Below are 7,649 nucleotides of genomic sequence, written 5' to 3'. Positions count from 1 at the left end.
TGTCAGAGTGATTTTCTTCTCACGTGCATGCACTGATCCTGATACCTAATTAGGAAGGGGGCAGATACTCATCTGATACCGGGTCTGGTTCCGATCCATTTCAGTGTCATAGGACCTTCTGAGACAACCGGGATTGGGTGCAAGAGCTATCTGTGAAACTTGTTCACCTACACTTCTTCATGTCTGTTCTGCTCCTTGTGGCTTTCTACAATTATTATACAACCAAAATAAGGTGGAGTTCAGACCTAGGTCTTGTTCTTCAGAAGGCTCAAAGACCCCCTGACACATAAGAAGCACAGCACAAGTGAAACAAACTCTCTGCAATCTTGCAAAGTCTTTACAAATGCACCCCTCTCGCACAAAGGATCTTTAATGGTTAAAGGGTACACCGGGGGGGAAACTTTTTTTTTTTTTATCAACTGGTGCCAGAAAGTTAAACAGATTTGTGAATTATTTCTATTAAAAAATCTTAATCCTTCCAGTACTTATTAGCTGCTGAATACTACAGAGGAAATTCTTTTCTTTTTGGAACACAGAGCTCTCTGCTGATATCTTGAACAACAATGCTCTCTGCTGACACCTCTGACCATTTTAGGAACTGTCCAGAGCAGCATATGTTTTCTATGGGGATTTTCTCCTACTCTGAACAGTTCTTAAAATGGACAAAGGTGTCAGCAGAGAGCACTGTGGTCATGATGTCAGCAGAGAGCTCTGTGTTCCAAAAAGAAAATAATTTCCTCTGTGGTATTCAGCAGCTAATAAGTACTGAAGATTTTTTAATAGAAGTAATTTACAAATCTGTTTAACTTTCTGGCACCAGTTGATTAAAAAAAAAAAAAAGTTTTCAACCGGAGTACCCCTTTAAAGATGGCCACCTTTTACTATTAGCTGGTGGTCAAATGATTTGTTCCTATTGTCTTGACCAATGTGTAGACTACCTGCCTTGATGACTGAAAACAAGGAAGATTTCTGCTATGGTCTCGCCCACAGGGATTACTCCAGTGGTCATGACCTGGGCATCCACCCAAGAAAGTCCATGATGGACACGTTAGTTCCTCTCCAAGACAGCCGCATTGTGTGGATTACCTCACCCCACTCTGTGCACCCAGGCTAATAAGACATAGATACAAACAATATAAAGAGAAAGCAAAGAGTCACTTTAGAGAGATCATATGAGCAAAGCGGAGAAAATAGAAAACAGTGGGCCCACTAAGTGTGCGCCCACTTTATAGTATCAGGTGGATGAGCACATACAGTAGTGTGCTCACCTGAAGGAAAGCAGCAGCAGCCGACGTCCAACCGCAAGATGGGGACAGTGAAGAAACAATGTACTGTTGATGTCTGGAAGTGGATTTATTAACTTAAAATATTTATCAAAATACAGCAGACAACGTGTTTCGAGAGTAATGATGCTCTCTTCCTCAGGTCCAGATGAACCTGAGGAAGAGAGTATCATTACTCTCGAAACGCGTTGAGAGTAGAGAGTAGCATTACTCTTGAAAGGCGTTGTCTTCTGCATTTCAATAAATATTTTAAGTTATTAAATCCACTTCTGGAACAATTCATGTTTAGACCTTGCTGCTAGCGTTGATACATCTTTTCCTGCATCTACATTACCTTAGAGAGACCAGCAATGTACAGTAGTTTGCAGTTAAAGTGCCCAAAGTAAGATCCACAAGAAGGAGAAAAGGAGAATCCAGTAGGAAATCTTACTAGTCTGTCTTGGGGATCTCCCTGTCCAAGTCACTTATAGCAGCTGGACATGCCCATGTTTTTTCCACCAAAGGATTTGGATAATTCCTAAAAGAAGTGTACTCTGGTTCTCATGATAAAAATAGATTGAAGGGGTGTTTAGGTGTAAATAAAAACTTGACATAATGCTGGGACTGTAGAATTTAACAAAAAATAAATAAAAATGATACTTACCTCCTCCTAATCCCCTGAAGCTTCTTCATTCGGCTCCTTCCAGTTCCCCTGATGCTCATCATTTCTGCCTGTTTCTGAGAATAGAGGTTGGAGCTGGACCAAACCACTCAGCCAATCACTGACTACAACGGTTTTCGATCTCAGCCAGTGATTGGCTGATTGGACCTTTGATCTTGGAAACAGGCAGAAGAGATGAGCATTGGGGGACCTCAAGGAGTCGAACGGGAGCTAAAGTGGGAGCTGAAGGTGGATAATTATAGCTTTCTTTTCCTATAGCCCCAGCATTATATCAGGTTTTTATTTACAACAAAGTACACCTTTAAAGTGTGGTGCACCACGGGGGTGCGATGTGAGGAGTATGGGGCAGATATTGTAGCCCAGATGCAGATGGTGTTAACCCCTAAATGCTTGTGACGCCAGGGCATGGTTTTAACCGAGAACCACCCGAACGGTAGCACCGCTAGTCCTAGTTAGGCAGGGCAAATAAGAGTCCAAGGCCAGGTCAGAGTTAATGGTAGCTTTACTGAGGTAGACAGATGGTAACAGTCTTTACAGCTCGGCCAGGATCCCAGAGAGGTGACCAGTAACACAGGGGACCTCGCAGCTTGCTGGGACTTGCAGTGATTTTGACAGACTTTAGGACAACCATGCTGACTACAATGGACTTGAGTGAAGATAGTGACAGCAGACAGAGATGACTTGACTTACTGACTTGTGGCTGTAATTTAGGCTTGAGGCCTCCAGATGTGCTGGACACTGGCTCTGAGACGTCTGGACTGGACTTGACCTCAGCAGAAAGTGTGGTGGAAGAGACAACAGAGGCAGATTGCAGATCCTCCCTTCCTTATAAAGGGGGGCTGAGCAAGGAGCCCATAGGTTAGCTGCAGGTCATCTGGTCACCTGGTGCTCTCTGGGTAACCAAACATGTGACTTCAACATGTGACAACTATTATCATGTGACTAATAACCATGTGACCATATCAAAGGTCCTTCACACATAATATACAACTATACAGATTATAGGGGTACAGTGAAGGTGAGCCCTGGGGACGTGAAGGGACTCAAGCTGATAGGACTGTGAGATGGATATCCTGTACTGGGACATCACAAAAGCGTACCTGTAATTAACTGGTATGACAGCAACCTACTTGGAGTAGTAATCCACCATGGTGAGGGCAGTAAGTGTACCCGGACCAGGTAGGAGACAACTTAACATGGATGGAATGGAGAGGTTCTCTGGCGTCCTTGCGCCCGTTCTTGGTGACGTTGCAGATGGCACACTCACTGCACCATTTCTCAATGTTGCTTCGAATCTCAATCCAGTAAAATCTTCGCCTGACGGTAGCTTCGGTCATGTGGACTCCAAAGTGTCCCAACTGATCATGGTATGCATTGAAAACCATCGCCACGTCTCTTCAGGGCCAGCGTAGAGGGTCCGTACCTTTTTCAACAGAAGGTAGTCCAACAGATCCCCCATGACATGACTTTGTGACTTTGTATAAGGTGTATAAGTCTTCCTGGATCTTTTCGGACCTCCAAGGGTGGTCGCAGTATTCTGACTCACAAACCTCGGTAGAATGGGGGCATCTCCACGTCTTCCCACTCGTCTTCAACAGGTGGTTCTTCTCCGGGCGCCATTTGGTATATTACATCAGTGTTGACATTCGACTTGCTGCTTCTGTACTTGATGGTGAAATCATAATTGCCCAATCTGGAAGCCCAACACTGCTCGATGGCACCCAGATACAGGTTAGGGGCAGCTCACAGTCGGCCGGAGCGCCCGACTGGCAAGTTCCTTTACAGCCTGAATCAACTGTTCAATGTTCTGTTTAACTCTCTGAAATTCTGAGGCTGTGGGGACTGATAGGGGCATTGGACACTGGGGCGGGAGCCGGTGGTGGTGGCATGGGTCCGGCTGCCGCACCCAGGGGCTCTGGCATAGGGGCACAACTTTCTTCAGAATCAGTCCCGGGCTCTATGACCTGAATAGCCAGTCTCTTAAAAACGGGGAATGACAGATTAGGGTTTTGTATGGCTAACATCCTCAACTGAGCTTTGTCCCACTTATTATGAGCCCCATCAATAAATCTGTCCATCAGTACTTTGTTACCCTGATCGGAAGTGATACCATCTAGCTTTTGAACAGTCTCTAGGGCATTCTGTAAAGCGACGGCATAAGCTCTCAGAGTCTCACCTGGTTTCTGATATCTCTCATACAATCGTAGGCGTACCTCTGACGGAGAATGTGACTCAAATACCTGGTACAACCCCTCGAAGATCTGCTCTACCGTTGCCATCTCGGAGGCGGGCCAGGTGCGGACTTGCTCAAGTGCTGGTCCTTGTAGTTGTCCTGTGAGCAGCGGAACCTGTTGATTAGGAGGGAGAGAGTATAAGACAAACAAACTCTGAATCTTTTCTGTGAAATCCCTCAGGGTGAAGGGGTCTCCGTTGTAGATATATGGATCAGGATAGCTTCAAAGGTAATCGCCGGCTCAGTTGGGCGCAGGAACTACTCACAGTGCAGGACAAGGGTGAGATAAAAACTTTATTCCTAAGATGCAACGCGTTTCACTGCGATTGTGCAGCTTCTTCAGGCACGGGGTGCGATGTGAGGAGTATGGGGTAGATGTGTTAACCCCTAAGTGTTTGTGATGTCAGGGCGTGGTTTTAACCCAGAGCCACCCGAATGGTAGCACCGTTAGTCCTAGTTAAGCAGGGCAAATAAGAGTCCAAGGTCAGGGTTAACGGCAGCTTTACTGAGTCTTTACAGCTCGGCCAGGATCCCAGAGAGGTGACCTCGCAGCTTGCTGGGACTTGCAGTGACTTGACAGACTTTAGCACAGCCACGCTGACTATAATAGACTTGACTGAAGATAGTGTAAGCAGACAGAGATGACCTGACTTACTGACTTGTGGCTATATTTAGGCTTGAGGCCTCCAGATGTGCTGGACACTGACCCTGAGACGTCTGGACTGGACTGGACAGCTAAAAGTGGTGGAAGAGAGAGATTGTAGTACCTTCCCCTCTTATAAAGGGGGGCTGAGTAAGGAGCCCACATGTTAGCTGCAGGTCATCTGGTCACCTGGTGCTCTCTTGGTAACCAAACATGTGACTTTAACATGTGACAACTATTATCATGTGACTAATAACCATGTGACCATATCAAAGGTCCTTTACACATAATATACAACTATACAGATTATAGGGGTACAGTACAGGTGAGCCCTGGGGACGCGCAAGGACTCAAGACTGTGAGATGCATATCCCGTACTGGGACATCACAAAAGCGTACCTGTTATTTCGGGTGACTTTATAGGATAAGCTGCCCTCACCCGTGGATATACATGAGGAGCAGCACCATTTTTGCCCATTATATTACTTGCATATGACATTTTTCAACAGATATATGCTCTGCATCCTTTATCTTTAATTTACAGTTCTCCCAGAGCAGATGGGCAGAGCTCCCCCCTCCCCCCTCCATAGACCTGTGTTCCATGTCTGGAGCTCCCTCCTCCCCCCTCCATAGACATGTGTTCCTTGTCTGGAGCTCCCTCCCCCCCCTCCATAGACCTGTGTTCCTTGTCTGGAGCTCCCACCCCCCTCCATAGACCTGTGTTCCTTGTCTGGAGCTCCCTCCTCCCCCTCCATAGACCTGTGTTCCTTGTCTGGAGCTCCCTCCTCCCCCCTCCATAGACCTGTGTTCCTTGTCTGGAGCTCCCTCCTCCCCCCTCCATAGACCTGTGTTCCTTGTCTGGAGCTCCCTCCCCCCCTCCATAGACCTGTGTTCCTTGTCTGGAGCTCCCTCCTCCCCCTCCATAGACCTGTGTTCCTTGTCTGGAGCTCCCTCCTCCCCCCTCCATAGACCTGTGTTCCTTGTCTGGAGCTCCCTTCTCCCCCCTCCATAGACCTGTGTTCCTTGTCTGGAGCTCCCTCCTCCCCCCTCCATAGACCTGTGTTCCTTGTCTGGAGCTCCCTCCTCCCCCCTCCATAGACCTGTGTTCCTTGTCTGGAGCTCCCTTCTCCCCCCTCCATATACCTGTGTTCCTTGTCTGGAGCTCCCTCCTCCCCCTCCATAGACCTGTGTTCCTTGTCTGGAGCTCCCTTCTCCCCCTCCATAGACCTGTGTTCCTTGTCTGGAGCTCCCTCCTCCCCCCTCCATAGACCTGTGTTCCTTGTCTGGAGCTCCCTTCTCCCCCCTCCATATACCTGTGTTCCTTGTCTGGAGCTCCCTCCTCCCCCTCCATAGACCTGTGTTCCTTGTCTGGAGCTCCCTCCTCCCCCCTCCATAGACCTGTGTTCCTTGTCTGGAGCTCCCTCCTCCCCCCTCCATAGACCTGTGTTCCTTGTCTGGAGCTCCCTCCCCCCCCTCCATAGACCTGTGTTCCTTGTCTGGAGCTCCCTTCTCCCCCTCCATAGACCTGTGTTCCTTGTCTGGAGCTCCCTCCTCCCCCCTCCATAGACCTGTGTTCCTTGTCTGGAGCTCCCTCCCCCCCCTCCATAGACCTGTGTTCCTTGTCTGGAGCTCCCTTCTCCCCCTCCATAGACCTGTGTTCCTTGTCTGGAGCTCTCTCCTCCCCCCTCCATAGACCTGTGTTCCTTGTCTGGAGCTCCTTCCTCCCCCCTCCATAGACTTGTATTGCTTCTGCTGCAGACACAGGACAAAGCAAAGGGAAGAGTTTAAAAACAGTAGAAAGAAGCATTTTGTCTAATAAGATAAATTACAGAGTTTCTTATATTTGCTTGTAATATTGATCTATGCAAAGTTTGTTCAAATGACAGGATCTATTTAAAGGGTTATTCCAGTTTAGAAAATTGTATCTAAATAGGACCCCAAAATATATAACCTGCTAGTATAGTGTTATTACAATTTGTACTAGCTTCAGCATGTTTTTACGTGATTTACCCCTGATAGCAAGTTGTACAATACACATTGTCAGCGTTGTGTTGTCTCAGCAGCTCCCCGGCTCCTGCCTTTTTCTTGGCAGGAGGTTGTGTAGTCCTCTCATTGTCAGTGTGGTGTTGTCTCAGCAGCAACCCGGCTCCTGCCTCTCTCCTGGCAGAAGGTTGTGTAGTTCTCTTATTATCAGTGTGGTGTTGTCTTAGCAGCTCCCCGGCACCTGCCTCTCTCCTGGCAGGAGGTTGTGTAGTCCTCTTATGCATCTCGGTCTTTTGGCTAAGATCAAGTGTAGTATCTGTTCTTATCAATGGGCTAGTCTCTCACTGATATAGGATGGAGGGGGCAGGTGTACCAGGACGTTACGGAGCTGGTTCCACAACACAAGTTCAACGGCTGACCCAATGAGACCTGTTCCCTATGGGTCTGGTCATTGGGCCGGGGGAGTCTAGAGCTGGGGTACATTTGTGCCTCAGGGAGACTCCTGAAGAAGCCACCATTGCCGGTGGTGGAACACATGGAGTCTGCTTCCTTTTTTCCCCTCGCATTTAGGTGATGGCATCAACCTGCACAGATACATCACCAGCTCCCTGTTATATACATCTTTACTGAGACATTTAGGGAATAACCAGGTGTGGTTCCAGCCATGTTGCCTTGTGCTGAGCTATGCCACAGGCAGAGGATCAGACAGGGAATGAACACAGCAGCTGCCACCACCTCACTAAATTCACACACAGCAGATTTGTAGCAGAGGTTTCTGCAGCTGTCCTAGTCATCTGAAATATCCCTAGTCAAACTTATTTTTGGTAGCCAAATTTATCTTGTGAA

The 7,649-nt window shown here is 47.7% G+C and overlaps 1 pseudogene; it reads left to right on the top strand.

The window, feature by feature from the left end:
* Nucleotides 1-7,080: 7,080 nt before the first annotated feature.
* Nucleotides 7,081-7,227, top strand: LOC130274712 (U2 spliceosomal RNA; annotated as a pseudogene).
* The last annotated feature ends 422 nt before the right edge of the window (nt 7,228-7,649 follow it).

Source organism: Hyla sarda, chromosome 5 (genome assembly GCF_029499605.1).
Source record: "Hyla sarda isolate aHylSar1 chromosome 5, aHylSar1.hap1, whole genome shotgun sequence".
Classification (NCBI taxonomy): domain Eukaryota; kingdom Metazoa; phylum Chordata; class Amphibia; order Anura; family Hylidae; genus Hyla; species Hyla sarda.
This window is presented reverse-complemented; position numbering and strand designations above follow the sequence as displayed.